Source organism: Dromiciops gliroides, chromosome 5, assembly GCF_019393635.1.
Source record: "Dromiciops gliroides isolate mDroGli1 chromosome 5, mDroGli1.pri, whole genome shotgun sequence".
Classification (NCBI taxonomy): domain Eukaryota; kingdom Metazoa; phylum Chordata; class Mammalia; order Microbiotheria; family Microbiotheriidae; genus Dromiciops; species Dromiciops gliroides.
This window is the reverse complement of record NC_057865.1, coordinates 239,639,157-239,663,123: the sequence shown is the minus strand read 5'-3', so window position 1 is coordinate 239,663,123 and position 23,967 is coordinate 239,639,157.

Below are 23,967 nucleotides of genomic sequence, written 5' to 3'. Positions count from 1 at the left end.
TCTTTGTCTAAGCATGTGGGGCAAAGTGAAGAATTCAGGTTTTTTGGAGTATTAAAAGTACCCCATTGGGAGACTGGATATCGGGGTTCTTGCCTCAGTCCTCCCACTAGTTGGTTGTATGGTCTTGGGCAAATTCCTTAGCTCCCCCAGCCTTTGGTTGTTTCATTTGTCAAGTAAAGGGCTTTGATTAGATGATCTCTGGGTTTCTTTGCAGCACTGTGACTCTGGGATGATTATATGAGTAATCCAGCCCCCTTTCCTTCTCCCCTTCCCACCAGTTTCTGAAAGCCAAGAAGCTTTAGGAAGTTGAACGATCCAAATTATCTTTCAGTGTTGGTCAAAGTCATCAGATAGTTGCTCAACACTCCATTTTATTCCCTTTGTGTAGCCTAGAAAATCTCAACCCAGGGTCCATGAACTTTTATTTTTAAACATTTTGATAACTGTATTTCAATATCATTGTTTTCTTTTGTAGTTCTATGTATTTGATTTCATGCATTTAAAAATCATTACTTGGAGAGGGGGGCCATAGGTTTCACCAGATTGCCGAAAGGGTTCACAACACACAAAAAATTAAGCACCCTTGGTGCAGGCAGAGCTTGTGATGCCTTGTATAAAATGCTAACTTTATTTATGTTGTTATTTAGTTACAGAGACTCAAGGAAGTAACTGCACAACTTTGGTGGTCAGGATTTTTTTTTTTATTTTAAGGTTCAGTTGCCTATTTAAGATTAAATTTAAGATAAAATAAAAATTACTTTGAGAAATTTTTTTGAAATGAAAAAAGTATATTAGTACATTTTTGTTTGATACGACAGAACCTTCTCAACAAACATTTGAATGATCCCTTCCCTACAAAATAAATTTCCTGAAAACGGTTAAATAATCTAGTGTGGTTGTGACTGTTATTATTACCTGTGAATGTTATTATTACCTGTTTATTGACTCTTGATAGAGAGGAAAAATGTGTATTTTCTTTCTTTCTTTCTTTCTTTCTTTCTTTCTTTCTTTCTTTCTTTCTTTCTTTCTTTCTTTCTTTCTTTCTTTCTTTCTTTCTTTCTTTCTTTCTTTTTGGTAGAGCAGTGAGGGTTAAGTGACTTGCCCAAGGTCACACAGCTAATAAATGGCAAGTGTCTGAGGCCAGCTTTGAACTCAGGTCCTCCTGAATCCGGGGCCGGTTGCTTTATTCACTGTGGTACCTACCTGCCCCATGAATGTGTATTTTAACTTTTTATGCCACTTGGACTGAATTTTGTTGCCTCTTACTGTTGTCTCTTTTTGCATTTTTGTCATCATGGTGTATATTGTTCTCTTGGTTTTCCATCCTCCACTCTACATCAATACGTGCTAGTTTTCCCATGCTTCTCTGAATTCTGTACCCCCATTTTTTTTTTTTGCAGGGCAATGAGGGTTAAGTGACTTGCCCAGGGTCACACAAATAGTAAGTGTCAAGTGTTTGAGGCAGGATTTGAACTCAGTTCCTCCTGAATCCAGGGCTGGTGCTTTATCCACTGCTCCACCTAGTTGTCCCCACCCCCATTGTTTTTGACAGCACCATAATCACAGTATCTCAGTGGAATAAGGGGCCTTGGTGACTGCATGATCCAGCCCATACCTAGACAAAAGTCCTCTCTCTACAACATATCTCAGAAATGTCCTTTGAGTCTTGGCTTGAAGATTTGCTCTCTAGGGAGACAGAGCTTGCTGCTGCCTCCTAAGGAGGTTCATTCCTCCTTTGGAGAGCACTAATTGTTAAGAAGTTTTCCTTATTTTTGTTGTATAGTTGTGTCAGTCGTGTCTGACTCTCTGTGATCCCATTTGGGGTTTTCTTGGCAGAGATACTGGAGTGGTTTGCCATTTCCTTCTCCAGTTCATTTGACAGATGAGGAAATTGAAGCAAACAGGGGTAAGTGACTTGCCCAGGGTTGCACAGCTAGTAAGTATCTGAGGCTTTATTTGAACGGGTCTTCCAGACTCCAGATCTGGTGCTCTATATACTATGCCACTTAGCTGCCCTAGTTTTCCTTAAGCCAAGCTTAAATTTGTGCCTTTGTCACCAATACCCGTCCCTCTAAGGACAAACAGAATGTAATCTTGCATTACCTTTACATGCCATAGATTGTTCAGCCATTCCACAGTGGAGGGGCACATATTTAGTTTTCAGGATATGAATATTTTTTAAGAGACCCTAGAATGGCACACCTTTTCTCTCCTTTATTGTCTTTAATCACCAGCTATGTTAGCCTGCAAACAGGTTAATAAATCCAATGAAATGGTTTATGGCTTTTGTCCTGGATGAAATGTGTTTATACGTGTGTGTGTGTGTGTGTGTGTGTGTGTGTGTGCATGAGTGTGCATGCATCTTGGACTTGTGCCCAGTTATCCCCAGTGTATAAGTTAGGCATGTTGAGAGGTACATTAGCTCTTTTAGGCCACTAGGGTCCCATTAGAGACTGGAGCAGTAATTTAACAAATGGTTCCCTACCCGCACGAAGGAAATGATGCACCATTTCTTCTTTGCCTAAAGTACCTGACTCATATCCAGGGAATAACTCAGTCACCTGGCAGAATCTGGCCTAGAGTTCATTGGTGCTTATAAAGCCAGGCTGAAGGTTATTTCTTGTCAGGATGTGGATGCAATAAGCACGCTCAAACATTTTGGTGAACTTGGTTAGGCTCTTTGCTGAAAATTTCTCCAAATGGAATTGACCTGGAGGATTCTATACACATTCCTAAGAATAGACTACACTAGCATAATATAAAATATATAACTTCATCATGTGTTCTAAGAAACAGGAAACATCTCGTTTTGCAAATAACCTTGGAAATGTTTCCCAGGTTTAATCTCATACCCCATACAGCTGTAACTACACAAAAGTAGAGAGCTGAGCAATTAATTACCTGTTAAATTTCAATAATGTAGCCAGCTGCTCTTATTATATTATTTGTTTTGATGACTAAATATGTACTAGGGAGATTTATGTGCAGAAATATATCTTCTACAGCTTTTGAATTGCTTCTTATATTAAAATCTCTTTGAATAAAATGAATATTTTATAAGTTAAAATTAACGGATGATCCTGTCAATTAAAATGAAAAAAAAATTACTTTTCTGAAAAAAGACTCAAAAAATAATTTGGGCCAAAGCACCTCTTTTGCCTCTCTAGCAAGTCTATTTACCTGAATTTTATATACTCTACACACATGTCCTCTCTTTCCCCACATATGTTTGTATACATGTTCACACACACATGTGTGTATCCACATCCACACACATATTCACACACATGTACATACACATACAGGCACACACACACACACATATATATATACACACATGTCCTTTTATATTCATTTTGATTTGGTTTTCTATGGAGAACTATGTTTAAGAAAATCTTAGACTAAAAAAAATATCATAGGATTTTAAATGTATGGAATTTTAGAATGGTAAGGGACTTTAGAGGTCAAATAGTCCAACTTCTCACCAAGTGCGGTAAGTAATATTCTCTATAATATCTAAGACTCTGATCAAATACTTCCGAAGACTGATAGCTCACTGTTCCATAAAGGAGCCTTATGTTATAAATTATAAGAGCACTCTATGGGGAAGTTCTTCAACTATTTATAGATAGTTATAAAAAGAAGTCTAATCTAATACCTCATTATGTCATGGAGGTTACCCTGGATCTTCAAATACATTGACAAGTTCTAGACATTTCTTTCTTTTTTAGGATTTATTAATTTTTTGGGGGGCAGCTAGCTGGTACAGTGGATAGAGCACCAGATCTAGAATCAGGATGGCCTAAATTCAAACCCAATCTCAGATACTTACTAGCTGTGTGACCCTGGGCAAGTCACTTAACCCTGTTTGCCTCAGTTTCTTCATCTGTAAAATGATCTGGAAAAGGAAATGGCAAACCACTCCAGTATCTTTGCCAAGAAAACCCCAAATGAGGTCATGAAGAGTTAGACATGACTGAACAACTAAACAACAAAAAATATTTTTCTTTTTGTCACCTAAATTTTCATCAAACAGACCAACCAAATTCACCAAAATCTTTGAGCCTGATTATTATATTCATATCCTGAGGATAACTTCCAGTCTGGCTTTTTAAGCACCCATGAATACTAGTCTAGATTCTACTAGGTAGCTAAGTTTATTCCCTGGATATAGATTAGGTACTTTAGTCAAAGAAGAAATGGTATATCATTTCCTTTATACCAATAGGGAACTATTTGTTGAATTACTGCTCCATTCTCCAATGGGACCCTAGTGACCTAAAAGGGTTTCCAACTGTATCTTTCTCCTTTCTCATCATTCCTTGTAACAAAAAAGAAGGAAAAAAATCACTTCAGCAAAATTCACAAAGACACCCACAGAGTTTGACAGTGTGTGACATGTTCTATACCCATAGGCCCCCACTTCTGCAAAGAAGGGAAAGTAATATGTTTTCTCATGTCTTCATTAGAAGCCAAACTTTTTTTTTTATATAATGACTCCTAAATCTGTTTCAGGGTTTCTATTGTTGCTGTTTCCATTTATACTTTTGTGGTCATATTATATGCTGTTTTCCTGGTCTTGCTTACTCATTGTTCCACATGATACAGCAATATTGTATCATGTTTGTGAATCACAATTTATTCAGCCATTCCCCTCTGGTAGATTATACCAACCAGAAAATCTCTCCCCTCCCCCCAGGACAATGATGGTTAAGTGACTTTCCCAGGGTCACACAGCTAGTAAGCATCAAGTGTCTAAGGCTGGATTTGAACTCAGGTCCTCCTGAATCCAGGGCAGGTGCTTTATCCACTGTACCACCTAGCTGCCTCCAGGAGAATCTTAAGTACAGCCTCATCAATAGACCATCCAAGTACCAGTCTAGGTAAGTATAGAGAAATGAATCACCATCAGCTTGACTGCAAGGTAATGGATTTTTGGAAGGTGACTGCCCATGAAACAGATAAAAATACAAAATGGCTCTCTGTCTTGGGCAGCTTGCTTTGGAAGCTTTTGGGACAGTTTGTAAACTGTCTACGGTCATTAATTTAGCTGCTGACACTTTAAATGTGAACGTTTTGTTCAAGGACTGGGGTTGATATATACTACTGGAGGGGAAACGAGGCATATCCATATTGTCATTCCTCAGCCTCAATGAAGCAGAAAACTTGGAGAAGTTGAAGAAAAAAAAGGAAAAAAATGGCTTGTCGAGTCTCCTTTGAGAGGTAAATGAGGGAGCTGGCACAGTGAGTTCCATCATGTGCCCAGACAGCAACAAACATCATTTTGTGGGATCTTCAGTTATCTCACTTTACAGCACTTGTCATGAACATAAGCAGAAAGAACCTAGTGAAGGTAATTGAAGATAATGCCTGCTGTAGAAGATGAAGAAATGGAAACATTCCACAGAAAACTTGGTAACACCCTCCAAAACAGATCACTCTATCCCCAATATTCCCTTGATAACTTCAAGGTGGGCACAGGGGAAGAGGGTGAAAAAGATGTTGGCAGATGTTGCTTGGGATATGGAAATGAAAGAGGGGGAAAGGCTTACAGACCACTCAGAAGCTTCATGCTTCAGTATTTATAGAGCTCTGTAAGGTTTGTAAAGCACTTTATATATGTTAATTCATCTAATCCTTACAATAATCCTATGAGGTAGTTGGTATTATTATCCCTATTTTATAGATGAGGAAACTGAGGCTTTAAAAAAACAAAGTGGCTTGCCCAGGGTCACACAACTAAATGTCTGAGGCAGAATTGAAATGCAAGTCTTTCTGACTCCCAGGTTCTTTCTTCTCTCGACTATACCAAGTAGATGCCTCTTTTTCCTCATGGGAAAAATGGAAAATGGTTAAAAGAAATGACATTGACCCTAATTATATAGTCATTTTATATAACAGTTTAACCAATTTAAGTAAATTGCTACAAAAGAGAGACCAAAAATACACCTACCTTAGTTAGAACATATGTGGCTTAATTGACCAGTGGAAAGAAATTGTGGCCAAAGGCAATAGCAGTTTAAAATATAAACTAATTTGTAAAATCTTATGAAGAAGGATGATGAATAATTATGAGCAGTATCACCTCATTAAGCAGAGGGAAGCAGCGGAGTTTAAAGAACGATATCCATCTAAACAAAGTCATACCAAGGGAATTTAAGGACAGTAACAGAAGGAGGAAACAAATAGAAAGAAGGAAAATGGCAAAGATTCGGCAAAGATGATTATAACAAACTCCTTTCACCATCAAGGACAGTAGGGTCACCACATATGGACTTCTTACACCAGCCCCGAATGTGCTTTTAGGGGAGATAGAAATGGCACTAAAGAGAAGAAAGATGGGAAAAGAGATGAGAACCATGTTGGAGGCAATATAATGGTGAGGATGTTGAAAGAAGGAGAAAAGATGCGGAAAAGTCTTGGATCTCATGAATACCAAAAAATAAAATGAAAAAGAGAGGTGAATGAAAGGACATCAATAACCACCTCTATGGTTATGTTCCTGCCTATACAAGAGACTCATATATTCATGAACCCTCAGCATCCTTGCTGAAGGCATTAATGGGGAATAAGTAGGCTTTGAGAAGTAATATTCAATAATTATAATACCATTATCATTTATAATAATAATTATTATTGTAGTAGTAGCAGTAGTGGTAGCAGTAGCAGTAGTAGTAGAAGTAGTAGTGGTAGTAGTAATAACAATAGCAACAACAACAACTCATATTTATATAGCACTTTAAGGTTTGCAAAGCTCTTTGCAGGTGTTATCTCACTTGCTCTTCACAACATCTATGAGAGGTAGGTGCTATCATCATCCCCATTTTATAAATGAATAAATAGGCAGACAGGTTAAATGGTCACACAGCTATTAGGTTACTGAGACAGGATTTGAACTCTGATCTTCCATGTCTCTGAAACCAATCTATCCGAAGTTCTCCCTGAATGATTGAAGTATGTAGAGAAAACAAAATTTCACTGTGCTTATTGCTTGTTGATTGTGACAAAGTCCTTGATTCAGTAGAGCAAAATGCTACCTTTAGTTTCTCTGCTAATAAGGTGCCTCTCATGCATACATCAGAATCAGTCAAAATTCTTTGTAAGAAATTGAGTATCTACCCTGGGGCTGTCTCTATAGCTCACACTCCCAGGTTGTATCCCCTAGTGGATAACAATCTCCTAACATTATGGACCACAAACCCTCACTGGGCAATTATCTTTAGTGATCTAGAGGCCAGTGAATTAGGCCAGTGACTGTGTGAAGGTAATTGCCACGTACCATCAATTGCGCCTGGACAACACTTCTAGACTCTCACCCTCACACAGTCACTGGCCTAATTCAAGTCATGTCTAAACTAATGTAATAGTCTCTCCTAACTACTCTGCCTACCTTCAGTCTCTCCCTGCTTCTAAATTACCTTATAAGATTATTATGAGCCAAGCGAGATATGTGCAAAGGGCTTAGCAAACCTTAAAGTGCTTTGTAAATGCTAGCTATTATTATTATCATCATTTTTGTTTCATTTAGATACCTTGAGAATTCATCCTTCAAAGTCCTTAAAATTGTACCATCTTCAGCACACATCTTTGTGTAGCCTTAGTCTAGTCCAGTTACTTTCCTCATATTTTATCCCTTCAGTATCATTTCTACCACAACACTCTCAGTATTGTGATGTTAGGAAGGAGAGGGAAGGGAATAAACATTTATTAAGCATCTATTATATGTCAGACAGTGTGCTAGGCACTTTACAAATATTATCTCATTGGATCTTCAAAACAACCTTGGGGGTGGCTAGATAGCACAGTGGATAAAGCACTGGCCCTGGATTCAGGAGTACCTGAGTTCAAATCCGGCCTCAGACACTTGACACTTACTAGCTGTGTCACCCTGGGCAAGTCACTTAACCCCCATTGCCCCGCAAAAAAACCCCAAACCAAACCAAAACAAAGCAAAAAACCAACCCTGGGTGGAAAGTGCTATTGTTATCCTCATTTTATAATAGGGGAAACTGAGGCAAACAGAAGTTAAGTGACTTGCCCAGGGTAACACAGCTAGGCAGTGTCTCAGGCTGAATTTGAATTCATGTCTTTGTTATCCCAGGCCCAACATTTTCTCCACTGTGTCACCTAGTTGATGACGTCAGAATATAAATGTGCTGGGTTTGCTGTCCTTGATGGATTAAGTGATTAATTAGATTGTAAGTGTCTTGAGGGCAGGGACTGTCTTGCCTCTTTTTGTATCCCCAGTGCCTGGAACGTGGTAGATACTTAAGAAATGTTTGTTGATTGATTGAAATTTTAAATTAAACTCTGCAAATCTTTTGTCTTTCATCTGTTTGTTGTTCTCCTGGGAGTCCCCCCCCCTAAAATGCCCTCAAAGTAACTTTAGTCAAATTTCTTCCCAAGCTGTCTCTAAATTTCTTTACTTTCAAAAAAAATAATAGAAATTTCTTTACTTTCTGCTATTTCTCTTTGTCTTTTGAGGCAATATTACTTACAATATTCCACTATTCTCTATAAGATTTGACAAATGAATGAATATTCTCTCAACTCTTATTACCCTTGGCTACCACATCTCTCTGCTTGACAAGTAAATCCAGTATCAACTGAGATACTTTTCTTCTCTTCCTCATGACAATTGATTTATCCCAGTTAAATGTCTATAACAAATTATTAAAGCCTAAATCTCTGTCCTTTCCTCCATCAAATTCCCATTTTTCAATAGGAACAGGAATGGGGACTGAACCTGTGATTTCATTGATCCTGGTAATTCCTTGGTGGGGAAATTGCCTCTATCATCTTTGGCACCATCTTTGCAACTTTTGCCAGAGAGAGCATTGGGTGGTTAAAGTTCTTTCCCAGGGTCACACAGTCAGTGTGTGTTAGAGTCAGGACTTGACCCCCGGCTTTCCTGGCTCTGAGAATAGCCTTCTATCCACTATCCCAGGGTGCCACTCTTTACCATCAATAATTCATTTAAATAAGGCATCTTGGAGTTATTTTAACTGTCGTGACTTTTTCATTTTTATTCTTACTCTTAGCTCTGTATCACATTTGATCTTTGCTCTCTTAAGTCAGTGGCTGACTCTATACAGTCAGCTGATTCAGGAATGACTCTCACATCAGTAACAAGTTATTTCTTGTTCATTAAAATATAATCAGTTTCATTTTTTCCAATGTTCTTTGGTGTATACCATGTCAAATTCTTTTCTCAAAGAAAGTATTCATAATGTATAGCCATGCAGTTTCTGTGCAGTCTACAAGTCTTTGACCTCTCTCATGCCTTCCATCACCCTGAGCTATATTTTTTATTTTTTTTCTTTGCTTACCAATTCCCACCTTTGTATTGGAGTCACCAAGTATGAAAGTATATATTTATTTAATTTGGAGAATTTTACTAAGTTCTTCATAGAATTTCTCTACTTCTTCACCCCCTGCAACAGATGCTGGGGCATAAGCTGCAATTATTTTGTTGATGGTCTTTTTTAAAATAAATATTTTCTAGGAGCACATCAATACGAGTTGACCAAGTGTCCCACAAAACAATGCTAATTTCTTTTTTGTTTGTTTGTTTTTGTACGTACCATAAAACCAACTCCTTTATTTGGCCCTCCAAAGGGGACTTTTTTTTTTTTTGGGTGAGGCAATTGGGGTTGAGTGACTTGCCCAGGGTCCCACAGCTAGTAAGCGTTAAGTGTCTGATTCTGGATTTGAACTCAAGTCCTCCTGAATCCAGGTCTGGTGCTCTATTCACTGCACCACCTAGCTGCCCCTCAAAGGGGACTTTTTTTTTAAAAGCAATGCTGCCATTTAGTTAGAACTTTGGTCTTCTGGCCTCCTTGTTAAAATCCATGTGATCTAATCCTTCAAGGAGGATGTTCATTTGCTCATTGAACAAGGCTCTCACATTTAGGGTATCGACAGCTAAACTGATGTTCAGAGAGAACCAAAAAAATAATATGATTCTTGGGCAAGAGGCAGCTCAAAATCAACACATCCCAAGCTAGACCCATTGTCTTATCAGCAACATATGACCCTCTTCCTAATACCCCTATCTCTGTAGATGGTCCTGCCTTTTTTCTAGTCTGTCACCCAAACTTCACAGTCATTTTCCCTTTCCTAGCATACAGCACCTATACATTGCCATGTACCATCAATTGTGCCTGGACAACACTTCTAGACTCTCACCCTCACATAGTCATTGGCCTAATGTAATAGTCTCCTAACTGCTCTGCCTGCCTTCTAAATCAGCCTTCACCTACCTGTCTTCCAAAAGCAGTTTTACTCATCTCTTTTTTGCTCAGAAGCCTACCATGGCTCACCATCGACTGCATAAAAGGTTTTATGTGTATATATTATATGCAACACATATGTGTATTATAAAAATATATTATGTAAAATATACAACCAATACATTCTTTACAATTACATACAAAATACACAAATACATTAAATAACACACACATACATTATATGTAATAAATATATGTATTCTAAATAATGACACAAACACACACATGCATTCTGTGTAATACATACATGTGTGTACATATCCATATGTCCATATATGTATGTGCATATATATCTATAGGAGGCAGCTAGGTGGCTAAGTGAATAGAGTATTAGGCCCGAAGTTAGGAATACTTGAGTTCAAATCTGGCCTCACACACTTAATAGCTGTGTGACCCTGGGCAAGTCATTTAATCCTATTTGTCTCAGCTTCTTTTTCTGTAAAACATGTTAGAGAAGGAAATGACCTTTCCATACCTGCTTAGTAAACAACCTTTTAAAACTCTAATGAAGGGGCAGCTAGGATAAAGCACTGGTCCTGGATTCAGGAGATCCTGAGTTCAAATCCGGCCTCAGACACTTGACACTAACTAGCTGTGTGACCCTGGGCAAGTCACTTAATCCCCATTGCCCCACAAAAAAAGAAATCTAATGAACTGGTACTTAGACAACAGTGTGGATATCTGTTGGGGCTGGTGAGCAATAGTACTAGAAAATCTCATCCCTTTCAAAGTTATTCCTTGAATCTCAAGTCTAATAGTAGTCAGCTACCCTTTGAGGATTCAACTGCTAACATGAGTGGGAGTTAGGGAATTAGCTCTGGAGGGTGTTCTATATATGGAATCTACTACTTTGAGAGCAGCTATATGGTCAAAAGGCAGCTAGGTGACTCAGTGGATAGAATTCGAGGCCCAGAGTCAGGAAGACTCATCTTCCTGAGTTCAAATCTAGCCTCAGACACTTACTAGCTGTGTGAGCCTGGGAAAGTCACTTAACCCTGTTTTCCTTAGTTCCTCATCTGTAAAATGAGCGGGAGAAGGAAATGACAAAACACTGGTATCTTTGTCAAGAAAATCACAAATGAAGTTATGAAGATTGGATATGATTTAACAACAACATAAAGTCAAAGACAAGGTTTTGTTATAGAGGTACATATGGAGAGAAAAAAATAATAGTAATAATGATGATGATGAGCCATTGGTATTTTTAAAAGACTTGGTTCACCCAAAACATAGCTTAATAAACCCTTCTAAATTTAAAAACAATGTAAAATTATTAATTAAAAACATAAATAGGGGGCAGCTAGGTGGTACAGTGGATAAAGCACTGGCCCTGGATTTAGGAGGACCTGAGTTCAAATTTGATCTCAGATACTTGACACTTACTAGCTGTGTGACCCTGGGCAAGTCACTTAACCCTCATTGCCCTTAAAAAAAAAAAGAAAGATACAGAGACAAAATGGAAGCTCTCAATGTGCTCATAAACATTGCAGCCATGCATAGATCATGGACTGGATTCCTTCTTACTGACTGGAAAGAAGGAAAAGGTCCCTTCTAGCAAGAGATATGTGTAGCAGGGGGTGGCTAGGTGGCACAGTGGATAAAGCACCGGCCCTGGATTCAGGAGTACCTGAGTTCAAATCCGGCCTCAGACACTTGACACTTACTAGCTGTGTGACCCTGGGCAAGTCACTTAACCCCAATTGCCTCACTAAAAAAAAAATAAACAGCACCAGCAACTTCAACCAAATTCTTATGGATAGGCTTTCTAAATCCTCAAATGACATGTCCTCCTCCTCTGAACCAATTCTAGTTGACCAATATCCTTCCTCAAACATGGAATACACACAATTTCACTGTTAAGATCTCTCAGGGACAAATTCTCTCTATCCATGAAGTTTGGCACATTCTCTGAAACTTAAAAGTCTTACACATTCTCTGAAACTTAAAAGTCTTAGAGAGTTGCCTAAAGCAGAAGTGTCAAATGTAGCAAACCAGATGGAAGTGTAATTGGGAAGAGGTTAACAACATAAATAAAAATATAATACAACGTAGATAATGTTAATTTGTGTGTTTTTTTTTTTCAGTCAAAATGGGGCCCACAGGGATCCATTTTTATTTGAGTTTGATACCACTGGTCTTGAACACTGACACTTCAGGTGACATGGTCACTATGTGTAAAGGGTAGAAATTAAAATCTTCATGCCTCTGAGGCCAGTCCTCTATTCACTGTTGTGCTTGTTGTTCGGTTGTTCAGTTGGCTATGACTCTGTGTGATCTACTAGACTTTGTCCATGTGGTTTTCTTGGCAAAAGGCACTGGAATGGTCTGCCTTCTTCCCCCCCCCCCCCAGTATGTCTCTATTTAATAGATAAGGAAACTGAGGCAAACAGGGTTAAGTGACTTGCCCAGGGTCACACAGCTAGTAAGTGTCTGAGGCCAGATTTGAACTCAGGGAGATGAATCTTCCTGACTCCAGGCTTGTTGTTCTACCACCTAGCTACTCCTTCTAGTCTCTGTCCTGTGATGCTTCTCGGAGAGCAGGTGGAACAATTCCAACCCAGTTGGGTTTGGTATATGCACACATAGATTTTGAAGTAACACCTCCCCCTTAATCATATAAGGAGATCCTCTGGCATACACACATTCCTTTTCATTCTGGCATCAGCAGAGGAAAAGGGATAAAATAAGAAGATGACTGAATTAAATGTTTTCTGGAGGAAATTGTTACTCAGTTTTTCAGCCATCTCTCCCACTGACTTTTAGCAAGGCCTGACTTATCATCTGGTTGGTGGCAGCAGTGATGGTATCTTAGCATCTGTTGAGCATAAAGACTTCTACATTTGAGGCATTTACTCCATTCATTGTCTTTTTTTTTTTTAAGTGAGGCATTTGGGGTTAAGTGACTTGCCCAGGGTCACACAGCTAGTAAGTGTTAAGTGTCTGAGGCTGGATTTGAACTCAGGTACTCCTGAATCCAGGGCTGGTGCTTTATCCACTGTACCACCTAACTGCCCCTTACTCCATTCATTGTCACACCAGAGAATTTGTGTGCTCAGTCAGACCAAAGGAACAAAATTCCTTATGAAGATGAGGTCATCAGAAAGGAGTAATAATTTATTTCTTGGGTCAGCGAGGTGATGCAATGGATAGAACGTTGGGCCTAGAGTCATGAAGACGTGGGTTCAAATATGGCCTCAGACACTTACTAGCTGGGTGCCCCCTGGGCAAGTCACTTGACCCTGTTTGCCTCAGTTTCCTCATCTGTCAAATGAGCTGGAGAAGGAAATGGCAAACCACTCCAGTATCTCTGCTAAGAGATTCCCAAAAAGGGATCATGAAGAGTCAGACACAACTTTAAATGACTGAAGTGAATTAACTTCTTTTCTCATTTCGTTTTCAGAGAGGTCAAAGAGTAGGAGTCAGAGTTTGGTAATTTATGTAGGAGTCTCGCATTTAGTCTTCCCTTGCATATATCAGACACTGAAACTATATTTTTTGTTTTTTTGTTTTTGTTTTTGTTTTTTTGTGGGGCAATGAGGGTTAAGTGACTTGACCAGGGTCACACAGCTAGTAAGTGTCAAGTGTCTGAGGCCATATTTGAACTCAGGGCCTCCTGAATCCAGGGCTAGTGCTTTATCCACTGTGCCACTTAGCTGCCCCCTAGCATGTTGTTTTCTCCATTAGAATGTGTGCTTATTAAGAGTGGGGATTATGTTTTTGTCTGTGTATCCCTAGCTTTTAGAACAATGTCTAGCTTATAATTAACTGTGATAAAATGGCTAGGGTGCCAGGTCTGGAGTCAGGAAGACATATCTTCCTGAGTTCAAATCTGGCTTGAAACATTTACTAGCTGTGTGACCCTGGGCAAGTCACTTCACCCTGTTTGCTTTAGTCTCCTCATCTGTAAAATGAGCTAAGAAGGAAATGGCAAACCACTCTAGTATCTTTGCCAAGAAAACCCCAAAGGGGTTCGTGAAGAGTCAAATATAACTGAAAAATGACTAAATAACAACAACAACAAAATGCTTCTTTACCAAATGACTGATATGTTTCTATGCTAGGCTTGTGATTTGTTTACCAAATTTCTCATTTATTTCCTCTTTTTGTCTGGGTGGCTTCTGTTCCTTTTCCCTTTAGCTAAATACTCCTTGTCATGCTTCCTCCTTCTAGTTCCTAGTTTTCCTCACATGAATGGACCTCCATATCATATAGGATGACCCCCAAAACTATAGTGGTTTTAAGGTATTAAGGATTCTTCATTTCTTTCTCCCAACCCCTTTTTACCTACTTATTTTACCCTTTTATTTATTTCTTTGGAATGAGATATTGCCTTCCCAAACCATGTTACAGTCAAAGATTTCATCCCACCAAGTTTCACTGATATCTATTAAATCAAATTTGCCTCCTTGTGTTAGGATTCATAGGGCATCTAAGTTGTACAGTGGTTAGAGCCCCAGGCCTGGAGTCCGGAAGACCTGAGTTCAAATGCAACCTCAGGTACTTACTAGCTAGCTCACCCTGGGCAAGTCACTTAACCCTGTTTGTTTCAGTTCCTCATCTATAAAATGAGCTGGAGAAAGAAATGGCAATCCACTCCACTATCTTTGCTAAGGAAACTCCAAATGGGGTCACAAAGAGTTGCACATGACTAAAATGACGAAACAATAACAACAAATTTGGATCCATATTTCTTTTTTTCTTTCTTTCTTTTTTTTTTTGGTGGGGCAGTGAGGGTTAAGTGACTTGCCCAAGGTCACACAGCTAGTACGTGTCAAGTGTCTGAGGCCGGATTTGAACTCAGGTCCTCCTGAATCCAGGGCCGGTGCTTTATCCACTGTGCCCCCTAGCTGCCCCCTGGATCCATAGTTCTTATTGCTTCAACTCTGGACATTTGTGTATGGACATTTCATGCCATGTGTTTTACTACTGACTCTTCTTAGATTTTATTTTTTTTCTGGGAATTTCTGGGTATCTCAGTTGTTATTTTTCTTTGTGACTACTCCATATGATATTTAACTTGGAAAATATACCTAGTCAGTCTCCTCTCTTCCTCATCCTTTTTAGCTTAAATCCCTGTTGATCATTTTGCAAGATACCTGGCAAATGCATCCTTACCACCCTTTGTTAGTCACATTCCATCTTTGGGTAGGAATCTATCATCTTTATGTTATAAACCATGAGTCAGAAATTCAAATACCATTCTCAGACACCACCTTCTTAGCCAGCTGTTCACTTCTCCAATTATTTCTTTCTTCTGCATCTGTTTCCTTCAAGGGACAAGAGCAAAGAAAATACAACCTGTGTCCCTGTGGGCTCCAGGTGCTTGCCCAGGACTTCATAATCACTGGCAATACTTTTAGGTTTTATTTGGACAGTGCCATTTATGCCCATATGAATGAATCACCAGAGGCAGGTAGCTGACATCTGTTTTGATAAGTCTTGAGAGGTTCTCTGTTACGTCTTGGACACAAGCCTAGGGAGGACAACAGAGCTGTTTGTTATCATTATCAGGTTGACAAATGGCTGTTTCAGTGGCCATGAGGTATCACCAACTCCCTCCTCTCTTCTCTTCTTCCTCTGATCCTTAATGGGTGAGTTCTATCCTCATAGGATCTATAACTCTACCACACAATTCAGTGGAGGACAGATCACTTCTTTCTCCTTAGCATCTAGCTCTCTCCTCTTCAGGAAGAGCCTCATTGAAAGCCTTTAAGCTTTAATTACATAGAAGTCCTTTTCTTTCTCTTTCTTTTCTGGAGTACGCCTGACCTCGGTGAAAAACACTCCATTCTAGCATACCAGGGATCCCTTGATCATCAGACATGGTGCACTGGATAGAGCATTGGACTTGGTGTTAGGAAAACCTGGGTTCAAATCCCATGTCAGACACTTGCCAGCTATGTCTGAGGCAGATAGGTGGTATGGTGCTGGCCCTAGAGTCAGGAAGCCGTGAGTTCAAATCCAGCCTTAGTTTCCTTAATTGTAAAATCGAAATAGGGGGAAGCTAAGTGGCACAGTGGACAGAGCACTGGGCCTGGGGTCAGGAAGACCTGAGTTCAAATCTGGCCTTAGACACTTACTAGTTGTGTGACCCTGGGCAAGTCACTTAACCCCATTTGCTTCAGTTTCCTCATCTGTCAAATGAGCTGGTAAGCCACTCTAATGTCTCTGCCAAGAAAACCTCCAAAAGATACCTTGAAGAGTCATACGTGACTGAAACTGAACAACAATAACTAAACAGAGATAATAATACTACCCACCCCACAGGGTTGTTCTGAGGATCCAATGAGATAATGTTCGTAGAAAGGCTTATTTAGCACAGTGCTTGGTACATAGTAGGTGCTTAATAAATTCCCTGTCTCCCCTCTTAACCCCTCCATCCCCTTTTCTACTGGTGAGCCTGGACAAGTAATTTAATCTTTCTGGGCTTCAATTTCTTCATCTGTAATATGAAGTGATTAGACTTGACCTCCACGATCCCTTTCTGTTCTAGATCTATGGCTTGCATTGTATTAATTTTTTTGCATAATGATTAATAAAGAACTGAATATGGTATATATATATATTTGTTTAAAAAATAAATTATAATATACTTTTTTGGTGCATCCAAAAAGCAAAATAATTTTGCTGTCATTTAAATGAGGTGAAAAAAAAAAAGCCAGAGAATGAAACACATTTCCGTCCATCTCCTTTCACCTCTTTCTCCTTCGCCCACATCTCTAAAGTAAGTCCAATGATTTAATGAGAATCAGCCTCTGACTTATGAACTCCCAGCTTATAAATGGTTCTTTTATAAGAATGGGCAGTGTTGCCGCGGGGGAGGGGAGCTCTATTCATCTAGTTTCCATACTCCTGCTTCCCATAAGGTCAGCACTCAGCCTTCGTTTCTCATATTAGAACAACAGGGCAATGATTAACAAGGACTTACCTTCTCTTCTGCAAGCGCGGGCAGTTACCAAGTAGTTTGTGCCTGAAGTAGCTAATGTTCCCTTTCCTAGTCCTGGACTGTTCCTGAAGAAAGAACTCCTACTGCTATACCAGGGGAGCTGCTGATGTCGGAGCCCCAAGTCTTCCCTGCTCACTGTCCTAATGATGCTAAGGGAGCAGCGAGGGCAAGCATCGCTGCTTGGTGTTCTGAACTGGAATTCAGATAATATTTGCTCCCTAGTAATAGTGTTAGAAACGATGATTCGCTATAACTGAAATATTATGTCTGAGCCTTTGGGTACATTGAGTTATTGCTTGGTTTGTAGAAAGAGAGCTTTAGGGGGCGGCTAGGTGGCTCAGTGGATAAAGCACCGGCCCTGGATTCAGGAGGACCTGAGTTCAAATCCGACCTCAGACACTTAACACTTACTAGCTGTGTGACCCTGGGCAAGTCACTTAACCCCAATTGCCTCACTAAAAAAAAAAGAAAAGAAAAAAAGAAAGAGAGCTTTATCTAGAGGGAGAGAACTTGGGTTGAATCTCAGTTCTGCCTTTAAGACCTTGAGCAAATATTTAACCTCCCTAGGCCTCAGTTTCTTCATCTGCAAGATAAAGAGACTGGCCCTGATGATCTCTAAGTTCCGTTCCAGTCCCAATTCAGTGAACCCTAACTACCCTTCCTTCTTGCACTACCTCAACTTCACAATCACCACCACCACCAACCTCTACCGTCTTCCTTCAGGGGCTAAGGTAGAAATGTCATCTTGGTGGGACCCGAAGTCTTCAATGGTGCTAAGTGAGAATTGGTAGGGTTTGCTTCCCCTGGGCCAGAACTAGGGCACAGTGGCATGGTCCGTGAAGGGCCGGAGGTGAGGGCTGCTTGATATAGGAGGCTAAATTCCATTACATCTCTAGGAATTGTACCACTTCCCAAACTCACTCAAAACCTCCTGTCTATAGTCCTTGCACTTTCTCACTCATGAGAAACTACTCTATACCCTTATCACGACCAATCTTTATTCTCCCAGTCTACCTTATCTAATTCTTTAAAAAAATTTTATTTTCTTTTAAATTTATGGACTAAAACAAGCATTTCCATAACAGTACAATGAAAAAGATGATTGCACAGGAAACCGCAAATCTACTCTATGCCACTTGCTATTCCTTTCAAATATACAACAAAATTATCATGTAAATTTCTTTTTTTTTCCTTCTACCCCCCCTCCCCCTCCCCTAGAGATGGCTCCCATTAGACACATACACATAAATATATAATATATACGTAAAAATATTCTATACAAGCTTCTATTTATCAATTCTTTCTCTGGATGCAGATAGCATCTTTCTTCATATGTCCTTTACAGTCAATTTGGGTATTTACAATAGTCAAAATAATTTATTCACTCAAAGTCACTCTTTTTTCTTTTTTCTTAGTGAGGCAATTGGGGTTAAGTGACTTGCCCAAGGTCACACAGCTAGCATTAAGTGTCTGAGGCCAGATTTGAACTCAGGTACTCCTGACTTCAGGGCCGGTGCTTTATCCACTGCACCACCTAGCCGCCTCAAAGTCACTCTTTAAACAATATTGCTGTTACTCCAAACAATGTTTTCTTGGTTCTGCTCATTTCACTCTTCATTATTTTATGCAAGTCTTTCCATGCTTTTCCAAGATAATTGAACTCATGATTTCTTTCTTTTTTTTTTTTTTGGTGAGGCAATTGGGATTAAGTGACTTGCCCAAGGTCACACAGCTAGTGAGTGTTAAGTGTCTGAGGCCGGATTTGAACTCAGGTACTCCTGAATCCAGGGCTGGTGCTCTATCCACTGCGTCATCTAGCTGCCCCGAGTTCATGATTTCTTATAGCACAGTAGTTTTTTATCATGATCATAGACAACAACTTGTTTGTCTCTTCCCTAATTGATGGGCATCCTTGCAATTTCCAGTCATCATCTATTCTGTTTTTACTTGACCCTGGATTCTTTTATTTATTTATTTTTTTTGGTGGGGCAACGAGGGTTAAGTGACTTGTCCAGGGTCACACAGATAGTAAGTATCAAGTGTCTAAGGCCAGATTTGAACTCAGGTCCTCCTGAATCCAGGGCCGGTGCTTTATCCACTGCTCCACCTAGCTGCCCCTTGACCCTGGATTCTTAAAGGCAATACCAATGAGGCCTGAATATTCTACCAAGCTGGAATCTGCAAGCATTTAAGTATCTGTTATGTACCAGGCACTGTACTAGGCATTAGTTGCCAGTATGGGCTCATCGATGGTCTGTCTACCTGTTTGTCATCTGAGGATCAGCCTTAGCTAAGTTTGAGAGACTCCTTTCCAAAAAGCTGGCTGCAGGCTGATCACATTTCTTTGGTGTGGGATAATTAATTGTTCTTTGATGTAAAGGCAGAGATCTAGGGGGAGAGGGCAGATAATAGATTTAATAAAGTATTGACATGCTGATGAAGTAATACTGTATTTGTAAGGTAGAAATATCCTGCTATACCTTTATGAAGTGTGAACATTTCTCTTGCAAAGGGACATTGGCTGGCTGAGAGTTGGACATATGCCTGGAAGGCCTTTAAGTAGCTAACCCTGCCAGCCCTGGATTCTGTCCAGGAAAGGTCAAGAGAGATTCCAGGCCTTGTGAAGGAGGTTCTTGTGCCTGGACCCACTTGAGCAACCTGTCCAGGGGAAGCCTGAGGACACCTTCATGAGAACTCTACCAGGAGAGAAAAGACATTGAAGCAATTCTGGGGGTGTGAGTTGACTTTGGCCACATATGTACTCCATGTCCATTGTACTCCATGCTTTCCACAGAAGCTAGGTGTATTTGTGGGAGCATGTGCCCCAGGTTTAGGGGGGTTTGTTTTATAGCAACTCTTCTTACTGTGACCCAACCTGTAACGGAAAGTCCAAGCACCAGTTCATGAAGACTGTTAGCTTTAATATGAACAGGCAGTTTTCATATGAAGAAATCAAAACTATCTACAGCCAAATGAAAAAAATACTCTGAATTACTATTGATTAGAGAAATACAAATTAAAACAACTCTGAGGTACCATGTCATGCTGATCAAATTGGCTAATATGACAGAAAAGGAAAATAATAAATGTTGGAGGGAATATGGGAAATTTGGGGCACTAATGCACTGTTGGTAGAGTTGTGAACTGATCCAACCATTCTGGAGAGCAATTTGGAACTATATCCAAAGGGCAATCAAACTGTGCATACACTTTGATACAGCAATAGCACTACTACGTCTGTATCCCAAACAAATAAGAAAATGGGGAGGGGGGAGGGAAGGATAAATTTCTACAAAAATATTTATAGCAGTTTGTTTTGTGGTGGCAAATAATTGGAAATTAAGGGGAGGACCATCAATTAGGGAATGGCTCAATAAGTTGTGGTATATGATTGTAATGTAATGCTATTGTGCTATAATAAATGACAAGCAGGATTATTTCACAAACTGATGCAAAATGAAGTAAACAGAACCAGAACATTGTACATTGTCAATGGCCTAGCTATTCTTAGTAATACAATGATCCAAGAGAATTTCAAAGGACTCATGGTGAAAAATGCTCTCCACATCCAGAGAAAGAACTGATGGAGTCTGAATACATATAGAAGCATACTATTTTTCACTTTCATTTTTTTTTGGTCTTTTTTGGTTTGTATCTTCTTTTACAACATGAGTAATATAGAAATATGTTTTTCATGATGCACATGTATAACCTATATCAAATTGCTTACCATCTCAGGGAAGGGGGAAGGGAGGAAGGGGAAATTTTGAACTAAAATTTTTTTTAAATGAATATTAAAAATATTGTTACCTTTAATAAGAAAAGAAGTATGAACTATGCTGGTATTGCTTGTTGATTTCAATACCATGAACACAACAAAAATAATACTTCTAATTATCAGCTGCTATAGTCTGGTAGATTATGTCATAATGAGCAAGGCTAACCATGTTTTACAGTCTCAAATTTATTACTCATGAATAGGCATACTTTCTGTAACTGGGTTGAGCCAGACAAAGCAAAGGAGGAGATCTAGCCATTAATCTGACCACTTAAACTATTCCATTTTTTTTTTTTTTGGTAGGGCAGTGGGGGTTAAGTGACTTACTCAGGGTCACGCAGCTAGTAAGTGTCAAGTGTCTGAGGCCAGATTTGAACTCAGGTACTCCTGAATCCAGGGCCGGTGCTTTATCCACTGCGACACCTAGCTGCCCCCTAAACTATTCCATTTTAATACTATTGTGGTATAAGAAATGATGAACAGGCAGATTTCAGAAAAACCTGGAAAGACTTACATGAACTGATGCTGAGTAACGTGAACAGAACCAAGAGGACATTGTACACAGTAACAGAAACATTGTTCAATGATCAACTATGATAAACTTAGCAATACAATGATCCGAGACAATTCCAAAAGACTCATGATAGAAAATGCATTCTACATTCAGAAAAAGAACTATGGAGTCTGAATGCAGATCAAAGCTTGCTATTTTCACTTTTTTTTTCTTTCTTGTGGTTTTTCCCTTTTGTTTTGATTTTTCTTTCACAGCATGATTAGTGTGGAAATATGTTTAACATGATTGTACATGTATAGTCTATATCAGATATCTTTCTTGGGGAGAGGGAAGGAAGGGAGGGAGGGAGAAAAATTTGAAACTCAAAATCTTACAAAAATGAATGTTGAAAACTATTTTTGCATGTAATTGGAAAAAAATACTATTAAGTACAAAAAATCCCCACCCCAACCTATCCCAATTTTCAGTAGTACATACAAATTTTCATTCATCTATTGATTTATGCCTCTTCTCCCTATGTAGATGCACCATCAACTGAGCATCAAATGCTCATAACCTACCTTGGGTGAGAGTGGAGAGGACAGTTCAAATAGAATCCTCATAACTCAGATATCCCCACCTACCTTCTTTCCACAAAAATCTAAACATCCGTCACACTGCTTTTCTTGCCTCTTTCCTATCAAAACATCGTCACATGCATTCACAACATGTTATACAATGATGATGCATTTTACAAAATCATCCCTTCTGGGGGCTGAGTCATCAGGGAACGTAAAGCTTGGTAAGTTATTTGGGAAAATCAAGTTGTCCTCTAGTTTCCCAAAACTCTCTATTTCCTCCCCCCCCCCCCGCCCACTGCCATCTGCCTACTTTTTTTTTTTGGTGAGGCAATTGGGGTTAAGTGACTTGCCCAGGGTCACACAGCTAGTAAGTGTCAAGCATCTGAGGCTGGATTTGAATTCAGGTCCTCCTGAATCCAGGGCTGGTGCTTTATCCACTGTGCCACCTAGCTGCCCCTCCCTACCTTTTTAAAGGCAATCAGGATTAAGTGATTTGCCCAGGGTCACACAGCTAGTGTCTAAGGCTGGATTTGAATTTGGGTCCACCTGACTCCAAGGCTGGTGCTCTATCAGTTGTACCACCTAGCTGCCCCTAGCCTCCCATCTCTGATGCTAACCTGTGTGACTCAAAAACCATGGTGAAAAACCTTGACAGGATGTTCATGGGCCAGGATACTGATATGCAGGGAAACCTGTCTTTCACTCCTAGTGGAAAAAAATATTCTTGGTCTAACGATAGTTGCCTACATGTTGCATTAAATCACTACCTTGATCATGGCCAGACAGAGCTTTGACTTTCTGGACAATCATTATCTTTTAATGACAAGTGCAGCTATGGTCAGGAACAATGTGTCCCTTTAAGTAAATCCTACTGGGTTTTCATTTCTCCATTCCTGGGTTTTTATGTTGTCCATTTCCTTTGCTCTAATTCCTCATTATCATGTTTTTGTAGAGTCCTTTGGGCCCACATATCATTGTGTAGGCTCCAGTGGCTTTTTTTTGGGGGGGGGTGAGGCAATTGGGATTAAGTGACTTGCCCAGGGTCACACAACTAGTAAGTGTCAAGTGTCTGAGGTCGAATTTGAACTCAGGTCCTCCTGAATCCAGGGCCAGTGTTCTATCCATCTCCAGTGGCTTTTTAAAGGATATTGTTTTTCTTTGAGTTGTTGATTTTTTTTGGTCACCTGTGATATCTGACTATGAGTTCTGTTTCTGTCCAAGTAAATTTCAAGTTTTTCTTCTTCAGTCATTTGAGGCTGAACCTACTTTGCCTACCCTCATCCTAAAACAGAGACATAACTACTTCTTTTGCTATTAGAATGTGAAGGCAACTTGATAATTACCACTGTGACATCTGTTTCACTTGGGTTTCCCTCAGAGAATATAGATATTATATCTTAAAGAGGCAAATGAAATGTAAAAAAAAGTCTGCTTCTGTGGCAATTGGAAATCAGTTGAAAAATGTCTATCTGTGAAGTGATTACTCCTATAGATTCAACTACTATTTCTCTGCAGATAACTCAAAATCTACAACCCACCTTAGGTCAAAATCTTCCCATTCAGGTCCCCCCCACCCCAAACTCAATCTTTCTCTTCTATCTTTTCTCCCATTTTCTTGGAACTCCTCTTCTTTCTGAGAGACTATAGAATCATTAATTCCTTTGATGTTCACTCATGGACTTTGTAGGGGGTATATCACCCATTCCACTCTGTCTCTCACCTATTTTTACCAATTATGCACCTTTTGCAATTTCATACTGCAAGATATAGTGCTTCACATTTAGAGGTGTTAGGGAGTTTCATTTAATTCTTCTCCTCCACTTTCACTTGTGTTTTGTTAAATTTTACTTACATCTTTATCCCATTAGAGTTTTTAA